Source organism: Miniopterus schreibersii, assembly GCF_964146895.1.
Source record: "Miniopterus schreibersii genome assembly, chromosome: 11".
Lineage (NCBI taxonomy): Eukaryota > Metazoa > Chordata > Mammalia > Chiroptera > Miniopteridae > Miniopterus > Miniopterus schreibersii.
The window spans coordinates 45,376,621-45,390,906 of record NC_138111.1 but is presented as its reverse complement, the minus strand read 5'-3'; positions in this window follow the sequence as shown (position 1 = coordinate 45,390,906).

Below are 14,286 nucleotides of genomic sequence, written 5' to 3'. Positions count from 1 at the left end.
GGAACTAATCTGGATGAGTATTGTATAGCTATAAGAATGAATGCTAAAAAGCTAAGAAAAATACCTGGATATGATGGGAAAAGGCTTGTAGCGACCTGCCTTATCCGTCATAATACGTCTTGTCCTTGAACTCACCAGCCATGCTTTTGTGGCTGGATGTCTGAGTAACAAGAAAAAAATCAATGAGTGCGCATTTCAGAAATTATTGGGATTACTTGGTGGATAGATATGTCTGTAACTACCCCTTGTGTCCTGGAAGCTTGTGGGAAGCCCTTTGGAATACTCAAACTCTAGCTCATTTGGGGGCCACCTCTACTCATTTAACTATGGCATGGGAAACAACATTTTTGGGTCCATTCAGTATACTCCAACTGTCAAGCCATAGCTACCCAATGGCAACTGTTCCTGGTGGATCCAATAACATTGGCCCTCTTAAAAAAAAATAAAAGGGGAATACGTGGAGATAAGAGTCTGGGCTTGGCATTCTGGGACAAGTGGAACTTTCAGTTAATGAAGAACATTATTCATTAGAAAAAGACTCTTTATCTAAAATAGGTCATATAAAATAGGTCAGTTGGACGAATTTCAGAGGGAAGGCCGGGATGAGCAGTTGTGTGTGGGGGGAGATGTATACATCATATATATCTCTGCATATATACATCACCTATGGATACAGACAATAGTGTGGAGAAGGCCCTGGGGGCGGTGGTTGCTGGGTGGAGGGGATCAATGGGGGGAGGGGGAAAAGGGACATCTACAATACTTTCAACAAATAGAAAAAAACATAAATTTAAAAAATAGGTCATATAGAGGAAATGCTGTTTCATGAAGGAAAAGGATGGGAAGCAGCACGGAAAGATAGTGAGGCCTTACCTCAGTGGATAGAGCAGCCACAATGGACTCTAAAAACTCAAGCTCGAACCCAACCATGGGAGTATGCCTGTACCCTGACTCAATAGGGCCCGTTGTCTAAGCTAATGCAAATGGGATCTGAAGTAGCTAGGAAACTCATTTATTAGTTCTAACAGTTTTTTAGTGTATTCCTTTGGATTTGTCATATACACAATCATGTCATATGAAAGCAGAGATAGTTTTCTTTCTCCCTCTAATCTGGATGCCTTTTATTTCATTTTTTTCATTGTCTTAGTGATAACTTTTTTTTTTAAATTCTGCCTGAAGGATATTTTTTCCATTGCTTTTTCAGAGAGAGTGACAGGGGAGAGAGAAACATCAATGTGAGAGAGACACATCTATTGGTTGCCTCTTGCACTCGCCCTGACCAGGGCCCGGGATCAAGCCTGCAACCGAGGTACATGACCTTGGCTGGAATCGAACCCAGGACCCTGAAGTCCCCAGACCGTGAATGGACATCTGTGAATGAGCAAAACTGGCTAGGGCACTGATAACTTTGATGAACAGAAAATTTTAATTTTAGTCAAGTCTAATTTTTTAATATTTTTCTTTTATTTGCATTTTATGACCTGTCTGAGAATCTTTGCCTACACTGAAGTTTTTAAGATAATCTACTGTTTGTTTGTTTTCCTAGAAGCTTTATACTTTCAACTTTCAAAATTAGGTCTATGATCCAGCTCAAACTTATTTTTCCCCCTACTGGTGGAACATGGAATCAAAACTCAGTTTCTTTTCCAGGGATATCCAGTTGTTCCAAATATAAGCCATTTAAGTTTTATATTTAATAATTTTTATATTATATTCCATTTCAGTATTATATATCCAATAATAAATGTAAACACAAGAAGGAAAATAGACATTACAATTATGCATGAAATAAGAATTTTTGCATCTCTGTGAATATATCTGGGTTTGTTTTTCTTTTGTTTGAAGAAGTTTCTTTAGTATATCCTTTAGCAATGAAAGATTCTCAAAGTTTGTATTCATCTGAAAATGCTCTTATCTGGTGTATTAGTCAGGGTTCTACAGAGAACTTATAATAAAGAATAGCCTCATATGATTATGGAGTGTGGTCAACCAGCTGGAGACTGGAGAACAGATGTGCAATTTCAGTCTGAGTCTGAAAGTCTGAAAGAACCAAGAGAGCTGATGGTTTAAGTTCCAGTTTGAAATTCAACAGTCTCAAGATCCAAGAGAATCCAATGCTCAGTCCAAGTCAGAAGGCTGAAAACAACCAGTGTCCCAGTTTAGCAATCAAGCAGGAGGAGTTCCTCTTACTGGCATTTTTGTCCTATCATTTCCTCAGTTGCTGAGGCCCACTCACATCCTGGAAGGCAATCTGTTTTACTCAGTCTTCTGACTAAAATGTGAATCTCATCCACAAACTCTGTCACGGACACACCAAAATAATGTTTGGTCAGCTGTCTGTGCACTCTGTGACCCAATCAAGTTGATACATAAAATGAATCATCATATCTGGTCTTCCTTTTTGAAGGATATTTTCTTTAGACATGGAGTTTTTTGGCTTAGCAACTATTCTCTTTCAGCACACGAAAAATATTTTCCCACATTTTTCTTGCTTTAATTCTTTCTTTTGAGAACACTTCTGTTATGTGAAATTTTGTGGCTGGCTTCTTTTACTTAGTGTAATGCTCTGAGATTTACCCATGTTGTTTCATATATCCATAATTTTTTTTCTTTCTGTTGCTGAATAGTATTCCATAGTATAGATATACCAAAATTTGTTTTTTCACTCACTAATTTATTATTTGAGTAATTCCCAGACTTTAGCAATTATGAGTAGAGCACCTTATCATATGTTTATTGGTCATTTAGACATGCTCTTTTAAAAAATACCTGTTTGATAAAAATTTTGCCCATTTTTCTATTGTCTTCTCTTTGATTTGTATGGGTTCTGGAAAGTTTTATTGTCTCATCTTTCATTTTTAGATTTATACAGCATCTGAAATTTATTTTTATATGCAGCATGAGGTAAGGGTTATGTTTTCTTTCTTTCTTTTTTTTTTGATAAGGGTATCCAGTTGTCCCAGAAACCTTCACTGAAAAGACCATGCTTTCCCACTGCTTTGCCAGACCACCTTGGTCAGTATTCAGGTGTTTGTATGTATATGGATCTGTTTCTGGATTCTTGTTTCTATTCCATTGGCTTAACTGTCTGTCCTGGTACCAACACCACACTGGCTTAATTTCTGTGGCATTATAATATGCCTTCTTATTTCTTAGAGTAGCTTTTCCAACTCTGTTCTTTTTCATAATTGCCTTGGCTTTCCCATAAATAAATTGTAAGAAATAATGGAGTAGATTAAAAAACATTCACAAAACATATCAGTTAATTACATTTTTGGACTGTGATTCAAAAAACAAACAAACCATAGACACACATACATGCATTGATGACATTTATGAGAAAACTAGAAATTTGAACATTGGGCATAAGGTACACAATTTGATAACATTAAAAGTTATTGTTATTTTATTTTAGTGGTATGGTGTTATTTTTAAATACATTTTTATCTTATATAGGTACGTAATAAAATGTTTACAGTTTAAATGATGTGATGTCTGAAATTTGCTTCAAAATAACTCAGAGAGACAAGTGAAAGGGTTATAGATAAAACACTGTTGACTATGAGCAGATAATTGTGGAAGATGGGTGATAGGTTCATTATATTTTTCTGTCTACTTCTGTATATGTTTGACATTTTCCGTAATAGTAAGCTTAAAAATTGTTTTTGCTATTCTTGGACCTTTGCATTTTAATGTAAATTTTATAATTCTTAATTTCTCATTCTTCCCCCCAAAAACTATTGAGTTTTATATTGGGATTGTATTGATTTTACAGATCAATTTTTGGGAAAAGTAGTGACCTTAGAACATTTTAAATCCATTTGCCCCTCCTCCTGTCTTTTATGCCAATGGTTACATGTGTTTTAACAATATATTAAATTATATATTTACATTTATACTCTGTGTATAGCCCATAAAATTTTATTAGTGTTGTTTTATGCAGTCATAATTCATTCTGATTCATTTATTTGTGCTCTAAGTTATTTTATGTTCTATCTCGGTTTATTTTCCTTCTGCCTGAAGAACTCTCTTTTGTATTTCCTTTTAGTAGTGACAAATTCTCAGAGTTTTTATTTGTCTGAAAATGTCTTCTTTTGTGAAGAATATTTTCTCTAGACATAGCATGTTTAGGTTGGCAACTATTCTCTTCCGGTACACTAAAGATATCTTTCCATTGGTTTTTATTTCTTTCTGCTGAGATGTCATCTGTCAGTTTATTTGCTCATGGGAGGAAATCTGCCTTTGTTCACTGACTGCTTTTAAGGTACGCTCTTGGTGTATTAATCATGTCTTTTTATTCTTCTGTATTTCTGATGCTTTGACATCTAGGGCCTTCCTGACCTTGGATAGACTGTACCTCCAAATCCTAGCCAAATTCTGGAGACACTAAATGACTTGCCTGGGAGTGTTTCATATGCAAACCAACCACCTCCTTTCTGGGCTCTCACAATACCAAACCACTATCTCCCTGTCCTAATCACCCCATATACTAATGGGTGGAGAAAGTTCCAACACCCTAGAGCCCATTGAAATTATTCAAACTAGCCGATCCTAACCTACTCATTTCTTCCCATGAAAACCACCCTGCCTTTCCAATTCCTTCCCACAGAAATCACAATAAGCACTCTTGCCCACAGTTTCCTCTCACTCATTCTGCCTCCTAACTTACCCTGATGGTTCCCCATGTGACTCTACATGCCCTCTCCTCTTGGAAACGATGAGTAACAAACTATCTTCCATGGCAAAGGTCTTCAGATCTGTTAGCCATATCATACCAGAATAATAATAAAACTTACATTTTAAAAAATTTAGGTTTTATTATTCCAAAGTTTTCCTATGACCTGCCCAAGTTTGACTTTTTAGGTATTCTATACTGCTTGGGGTTCATAGGGCTTTTTGAAGCTATATCATGATGTCTTTTGTCAATGTGATTGATTGTGTAATTGTTATCAATTATTTATTCCTTTATACATTTTGCCAGTTGACTTTATAGTTCCTCCCATTAAAGACAGAGTGTATTTACCTGTCTTTTGATTTTGAGCTTAGCTATATGACTTGCTTTGGCCAATGAGATGTTAGCAGACTTGACACAGGCAGAGACTAGAAATATATTTGTACAATTGGGCTTGCTCTTTTGTACTTCTGTCATCATCGTGAGAGAAAAAAATGTGCTGGGAGCCCACTGAACCAATGGGCAGCTTGATATCAGACCCAGCTGGCTCAGCTAAATATCACACATAGAAAGAGGTTAATATCTGTTAAATGAATAAATGAATGAGTGAAAAAATGAAATTAGAGAGACCAGAAAAGTCATAAGAAGATTCTGGACCTGTATCTATTTTCTCTCTACCCCAGCCCATGAGTGAGTAATTGCCGGGTAGGGGTGGGGGTGGAAACCAGCACAATATATTATAAAAGTTTAGTTTCTTCTAAGGCCATAGATTAACATGGCCTTAACATGATCAACATTCTTGAACTCTACATGAAAAGACTCGTCTTTATCTGTAAAAGGGATGAAAGTTGTTCCTGAATGACATATTGATTTAATAATTGCCAAGTACAGTCACAAATTATGAAAGCAGGAAATGATCTGCCTGCTATAAGGTACACAATTTAGGCACAGTTTGGGCAGGGTGGAGAAAAGAATGGTGGAGGTGGAATAAAGGCTTTCTCCTGCCCTACTAAGTATGACCACAGTGCAAAAGGCTTTAACTTATTAAAAGGATTTGAAAAGTTCATATTTGTTCCTGAATTATGTACCAATGGATTAACTGCCAAGGATAGTAGACAACTTAGAAAGCAGGAAATACCCCACTCACTTTAGCAAAGAGCCACAACCTGAGATATTTGGTCCCTGAAGTCACGGAGGCTACACCTGGATTGCACAAGACAGGCCTCAGGTGTCACTGTTTCTATTTCCCTTTCCACACCCCCTCTCAAGCTTACTAGACAACATTGTAGTAAGTAGATACTTTCACTTGGTGGAAGAACCAACCATTTGGAAGAAGTTCTGGGTCTTGAGAGCATTCTTAATGAAGGGGGGTAATGGGGCGAGAGAACTATGGCAGCAATGGTGAAGTCAAATTGAAAGAGTCATAGGGTGTCAGTGGGTAAAGTGTTCTTTTTAAGGCATCAGGGGCAACTCAAACCCTCAGCTTATGTTGTGTTCTCTAAGCAGCTGAGTTGAGGGTTTGCCAAGTCCTAGCTGTGATCACAGCCCAGTCCATGAGAGGAGGGAAGCTGTTGACTAGGGACATCACTCAGTTCTTTGATTCAATTGCCTAGATCCTATGGTTTTAAATGGAAAATCACCAAATGGGAAGAAAATTTTAGGGTCATTTAAATAACTACCATCATTGCACCTATTCCTTTACTCATTCATTTATTTTTACCAAGTACCAGACATTGTGCTAACACTGGGGAGTTAAAAGTGAATAAGCTATAGCATCCAGAAAACAAAACCCAGCTTAAATTGAAAATAAGCAGACTGGGGGTATGAGACTTGTTCAAGAAAAAGCAGTGGTTCTCTGTGATTTACTGGTGGCAGATAATTGGGAAAGTTACCAACCTCCCCATGCTTCAGTTGATCTGTTTAGAAAATGGGCATAATAATAATTACTTACCTCACACGGGAAAAAATGGACTCACTTAAAATATGGTGTTGGGGGAGAGTTCTATGGATACCCTGAACTACCAACCAGAAAGATGAACAAGTGGGTCCTAGAGCAAATTAAGCCTGAAACGTCACTGTAGGCAAAAATGACAAAACTGAAGCTGTCCTAATATGGGTACATCATGAGAACACAGGATTCTTTGCAAAAGACAATAATGCTAGGGGAAATATGAAGGAGACAAATATTAGATGAATTGACTCATTGAAAGAAGCCATAAGCATGAGTCTGCATGAGTTGAGCCTGGCTGTTGAGAGCAGGACATTGTGAACATCACTCATTCACAGGGTCGCCAGGAGTCAAAGCTGATTCAATAGCACATAATACAAACCTCATAAGGAATCAAATGATTTAATGCTTATGAAGCATTTAAATTAGTTAATACTTATAAAACATTTAAAATAATGCCTGACAGATCCTAACCACTCAACAAATGTTAGCCATTATTATTCCTTTTCTGAATAGAATCATCCACATCAGTTTCTTTTAAAAATATATATATTTTTTATTTTTAAAGTCAGCTTTATTTTATTTTATTTTTTTAAATATATCTTTATTGATTTCAGAGAGAGGAAAGGAGAGGGAGAGAGAAACATCAGTGATGAGAGAGTCATTGATCGGCTGCCTAGCCTGCAACCCGGGCATGTGCCCTGACCGGGAATCGAACCGCAATCTCCTGGATCCTAGGTCGATGCTCAACCGCTGAGCCACGCCTGGCAGGGCTCATGAATCCTTTTAACATTTACTAAATATCTTCTCTATGCAAGGCATTGTTCTGGGATCTGGGGACACACAAGAATGGTCCTGGCTCTTGAAGAGTACACAATCTACTAGGAAAAAGAAAGACAACAATAGATTATTTTAAAGTGATTTCAAACTTGGGTCTGTGATTCCAGCATCCACTTTGGTGTTTCTGCCAGAAATAAGCAATCCCGCTCTACTTGTCTCAGACCAAAGAGAAAAGAACAGAGAGGTCTGGAGGCTTTAAGGAAAGGCTTACAGTGTTTTGCAATATTTCAAATGGATAAGATGCCCCCAACCCCAACACTAAAGGGAATCCTAGGGCACTGGTTCCTATACTCTTGCCCTAAGGTGGAGTACTCTAATCTCTCAACTCAGTCTGTTAAGGGATTTGAAACAAGGTACTGGCATAGGTGAGCTTTAAAAACAGAACCTCGTAAGATACTCAGAGTACCCAGCTGGAGCACTTACCTATTGCCACAATAATGCTGTGTAACAAACCATCCCCACACTCAGTGGCTCAAAACAACCATTTCTTTCAAGTCTGTGGGTTAAAAGGGTAGTTCTGCTGATCTGGCAGTGCTCCTGTCATAGCTGGGACTCACCTATTGAGTAGTTGACTGGCCCTTGGCTGATCGAGGGTGACCTTGGCTGGGAATAATGTCTCCGCTCCATGTGCCCTCACCCCCCAGTAAAATAAAAGCTTCAAATAAAAATTAGGTTGAATGAGAAGAAAGTAAAATAAGTTTTATTTCTTGCACTCCCACATTTATGCACTGGAATTCATATGCACTACATTTGTCTTACCCCAGACTCTATTGTGAGCACCTTGTGGGCTGGCACCATTTCTCTTGCATGTGCACAGTGCTTGCATAGAAGAGGGACTCGGTGGATGCCAGGCGAATGAACAAATGTAGATTTTTCTTTCTTTATTAGTAAGGTGAAATTTATATAATGTTAAATTATAAAGTTTAAGGAATTTTTTTAAATTGTGGCAAAATACACATGACATGAAATTTACCATGCTAACTATTTTTAAGTGTACAGGTAAGTGGCGTTCAAGTACATTCACATGGTTGTGCAACCACTACCTCTATCTGGTCTCAAAGTATTTTCATCATTCTAAAGGAAAACCTCCTACCCATTTAGTAGTTACTCCCTCAGCTCCTGTCAACCACCAATATGCTTTCTCTATGGATTTATCTTTTCTGGATATTTCATATCCATGAAATCATACAATCAGACACCTTTTGTGTCTGGCTCCTTTCAGCTAGCATAATGTTCTCAAGGTTTATCTGTACTGAAGCATGCGTCAGTACTTCTTTTATATAACTGATCAACATGCCATCGTATGTTAATACCACAATTTGTTTATCCATTCAAAAATTGATGGATGTTTGGGTCGTTTCCACTTTTTTGCTACTGTGAATAGTGATTCTTTTAACAGTGTGTACATGTATTTGTTTGAATACCTGTTTTCAGTTCTTTAGGACTATCATTGCTAGATCATATGGAAAAATCTACATTTTCCACAGCACAAATGTAGTTATTGATAGAATCTACAGCCTTATTAGATTGACAGTCCTTCTCAACGCCTTGAAAAGGCAGTTCACCATCTGCACCAGCTTCCCTCTAGCCCAAGGGTTCCCAGAATTCCTCTCTCCTTTTTCAGACCCAGACCCTGAGCTGGAGAGCATGGCTGTTCTCTCTCAGCAAGCGACTGAAGCTGCTGCTTGTTTCCTGGAAGCAGCCTTGGCACGTGATGTTTCTGTCTACCCTGTTCCCACTCTCTCCGCCCTGCCCTTCTGATACTGACTCTTGGCCTTGCTCTCCTAGGGTACATGTCACTGCAAATCTCAATCTGCCATAACCTTCTTCAGACTTAATGATTTTTTTTTTTAAATTTTTTTATTGGTAAATTAACACATACACAAAAAACAAATGTACCACTTAATGAGTTATAAGTCAAACATCCCTTTAATCACCACCCATGGAAGGAGACAAAACCTTGCCAGCCATCCCAGGAACTCTCCATTAGCTTCCTCTCAAACAAGCCTCAGACACCGCTAAGAATAACCACTGTCCTAACCTTTACTTACTTGCTTTTAGTTACAGTTTTATCACTCACACATGTATCTCTGTCCTCTATATTTCTTATAATTGGTAGTTGGGTCTAAAGGATAATGGAAATCAAGTTGATATTTTAGAGTGAAGACTGCTTCACAGATGGCACTGTGCACCAACTAGCACATAATGGTTGCTTTGAACTGTTAGCAGCCATTGATGCTCAATGTTTAAGGAGTTAAACATTGAGGAATTAAGGAATTCACTACATATGCAAAATGCTGTTCTCCAATTCTGCCATTTCTTTTTCATTTATTTGTTGGTGCTTTTATTTACTTGCCTGCACTTTTTAAGTCATTTAAAAAAATCAACATGGATTTATTTATAATAAAAATATATTTACATTTTAAAATAAAAAGGTTTGAAAGAGAAAGAACCCAATATTGGATATGAAATGGGTAGGTTCTTTGTCTATAACTTACATATTACCCAGAAGCTTCTGAGTATATGAAATTTCTATTAAAAAATAAATTGTGTTAACATTTTCAATTGAGAGGCTATGGGCTATTGGAGGTGTCTAGAAGTCAAGAGAGGGATATTATTAAAACAGAGAAGGCAAAGTGATCATGGCTTTTAGGAATTTACAACCTAATTTTAAAAAATAATATGATAGAAAGTTTATATGTTTAGAAACGTGCAGACCTGGGTTTGAATCACTGTTTACCCACTTTACTGGCTCTTTGATCTTAGGCAAGTCAGCCTTTTAAGATTTGGTTTCCTCATCTGTACAATAGAAATTTTATCTTCTTCATAGAATTAGTATGAGAATTAAATAAAGCAATACAGATAAAGCTGTAAGCACAGTGCATGATACGTTTGTGAAGCTTTTATTTATCCGAAGATGTTTATTTCACTCTCCTTTTTAAACTTTTTTATATTGTGCTTAAATATCTATAACATAAAATTTACTACTTTAACTATGTTAAGTGTACAGTTCAGTAGCATCAAGTACATTCACAATGTATACAATCATCACCACTATTCATTTTCAGAATTTTTCATCATGCAAAGCATAAAGCTCCGTATCCATTATACAATAACTCCCATTTTCCCCTCCTTCCAACCCCTGATAATCTCTATTAAACTTTTCTGTCTATGAATTTGCTTTTGAATATATTCTGGACATCATATATTATCAGATATGATTTGCAAATATTTTCTCCCATTCTGTGGGTTGTCTTTTCACTCTCTTAAGAGTGTCCTTTCATGTACAAAGGCTTATCATTTTTATTAGTTTCAATTTATCTATTTTTTCTTTTGTTGCTCTGCTTTTGGTATCATATCCAAAAAATCATTACTAAATCCAATGCGATGAAGACTTTCCCCTGTTTTCTTCTAAGACTTTTATAGTTTTAGCTGTTACATTTAGGTATTTGATCCATTTGCTATAAGGTAAAAATCCAAAACCTTCTTTTATGAAGGATATTTGATAGATATAGGATTGATGGAATTTTGTTTTTTCCTTTCAGCATTTTAAAGATTTCATTCCATTGTTTTTGGACACCACTGTTTTTCATATAATTGTTCCCATGTGGGTTAATGTATCTTTTTCCTCTGGCTACTTTGAAATTTTTCTTTTTACTTTTGGTTTTTAGCAGTTTGTGATTTGCCTGGGGATGGGGGGGTGGGGAGACATATGTATATGTGTATACACAATTATGTGTATTTTATCCTGCTAGGAGTTTGCTGAACTTCTTGGATTTGGATGATGTTTTTGTCAAATTCCAAATTTAAGATTTTTTGCCATTATTTCATAAAATATTTTGCCTGCCCATTCTCTCTTCTCCATCTAAGGCTCTAATTATACATGTGTTAGCTCATTTGATGTTGTCCCATAGCTCCCTGAGATAATTTATTTTTATTTAATCTTTTTTCCTCTGTCCTTCAGATTGGATAATTTCTATTGATCTGACTTCAAGTTTACTCTTTCTTCTGCCATCTCCAACTGTTTCATTAGCCCATCCAGTAATTTTTAAAAAAATTTTCTACTGCACTTTTTAGCTCTAGCATTTTCATTTCTTTTTAATAATTTCCATTTCTCTGCTGAAATTCCTATCCTTTCATTCTTTAAAATTATATTTTCCCCTAAGGAGTTGCTTCATCTCCTCCCCCATTCACTAGGCTGGTTCTAGGATTAAATCTCAGCATAACTCAGTTGGGTGAAGCTGGGCCTATAAGGGAAGAAAAAGACCATATTCCAAATAAGTTGCAAGAATTGGCTAGCATGTGTGCCAGGGGAATACCCTTGGGATTGTATGTTGAGGGTTCTTGATCAAGGGGCCTGGAAAGTAAAACTGGATAAGCAAGATTTCATTGACTTGGGGGCACTTTCTTGGAATATGAGATTGAACATATTTGCAAGGACCTGAGACTATAAGACCAACTGGCTGACAGGGTGACTCTTAGAAGGTTGGAAAGAATGATGGTAAATGCTGAGTTTCCCAGAAGGTAGCAAAGTTAGGAAAGCGGCTGAAAGAAGTAGGCATGCTGAAATGAATAAATTATGTGAAACCAGAAGACCTTCAGAGTATTATGTACCACAGAAGGGCTCAGAACATGTCATTTACCAAGCTGTTAGATATGTACTGGTCAGAAGTTCCTAGGGTCATTAAGAAGTTCAATGGTAGCTCTCCTCTGCATGTCTGGGCTGATGGTAGGAGCTGCAGTCACAGAGCTGGGTTCATTAATATCCATGGGGATGATGGGGCCCCTAAATAGTAGAGGCCACATGGTAGTGCTTCACTGCCCAAAGCTAAGGCGTCACAATTATCATAGTGGCTAGCAAGATCAGAAGGGCTACCAAAAAAGTTTGTGCCGCAGGAAGTTGTGGAGATGATAATGGAGTTTGGCATCCCTATGGGGAAAATAGACAAGCAGCTATTTTAGCAGGCATTCATAACAAGAGTGCTGTGTAATTAAAAGGGGGAAAGGCAAGCATGGAGGACAGAAAGCTGAGGGCAGTAGTTCTAATAGAGTAATCATGCCTTGCACAGTTCCTAGACCTGAGCCAATTTTTAAATCTAGACCCCCCATTAACTGAAAAGGTGGATAGGTTCGTAGGAGGAAGGACTGTGAAACATGAGAGCAACTAAATACTATAATGATTTTTTCAGTTCTTCCTTATGACCATTTACTTAGGTAACTGTACACTGGAGAAAAAGGAATGTCCAAACATTTTGGGAACCATTAGATACAGAGTCTGAATTAACATTGGTAACCAGACAGACAGAATGTCATTATAGCCCTTTGATAGAGTAGGCTAAGGGAGCTAAGTAATAAACAGTTATGATAAAGTCCAGCTCATAGTGGGGCCTAGTGGGCTCACTAACCCACTCAGTTGACATTTCCCCAGATCCCAAGGGTATAATTAGAATTTATATGCTTTGCATTTGGAGTAATCCCCATATTAGGTATTTGGCCTAAGAGAGAAGAGCTATGATAATAGGGAAAACTACCTAAAAACTTCTGAAACTGCCTTCCCCAACCTGTGAAGATATTAATTAAATTATAACAAACAGCATCACAACCTTGAGGGGGGACAGATGCTGATGGAAATTAGTGCCACTTTTAAAGGCCTAAAGGATACAACAGTAATGGTCTCTATCATATCTCCAGTCTGATCTGGCATAAAACCAGTCTCATAGATCAATGGAACAGAATAGAAAGCCCAGAAATAAACGCAAACATATATGGTCAAGTAATTTTCGACGAGGCCACCAAGAATACACAAAGGGGAAAAGATAATCTCTTTCATAAATGGTATTGCAAAAACTGAATATCCAGATGTAAAAGAATGAAATTGGATCTATATCTCACACTGTACACAAAAGTCAACTCAAGAATGTATTAAAGACTTAAGCATAAGACCTGGAACCATAAAACTCCTATAAGAAAATATAGGGGAAAAGTTCCTTGACATTGGTCTTGGCAACAACTTTTTAGATATGAAACCAAAAGCACAGGCTACAAAAGCAAAAAATAACTACATCAAACTAAACTGTTTCTGTGAAAATAAAATAAAAGTAAAAACTTTCTGCAAAGGAAACAGTACATACACACACACACACACACACACACGAATATTAACATTAAAAAGAAGAAATCCTGCCATATACAACAACATGGATGAATTTAGAAGACATTATGCTGGTGAAATAAGCCAGACACAGAAAGACAAATGCTGCATGATCTCACCTATATGTGGAACCTGAAACATTCAAACTCATAGAAAGAGAGAGTAGAATGATGGTTGCCAGGGAGTGGGGATGGGAAAATGGGGGGAGGGGATGCTGGTCAAAGAGTATAAACTTTCAGTTGTAAAATGAATAAGTTCTGGCAATCTAATGAACAGCATAGTGACTATAGTTAAAAATAATGTATTGTAAACTTGAAATTTGCTACAAAAAAACAGAAAGTAAAAACTAGTCTGATCTATTTGTCTATTTTTATGCCACTACCACGTTATTTTTATTATTATAGCTTTGTAGATTTTTTGTAACGTATGTAATTAAATATTTATTCCCTTTCATACCTAAGAAGATTAAGTTGTCTGAGACTTTTAAAAACATCTTTTAGTTTTAAACTTCTCATTTGTGTACCTTTCTTACCTTGTTTAACAGTAAGACACCTGAGAAGTTAAATTATCTACATGATTGCTTAAAGCAGTTTCTGCCAAACTTTTTCACTTAGCATGCATAGAAAATAACATTTACACAGCTGCCTAGAGTAAGCAGAAGAGGCAACTCAAATC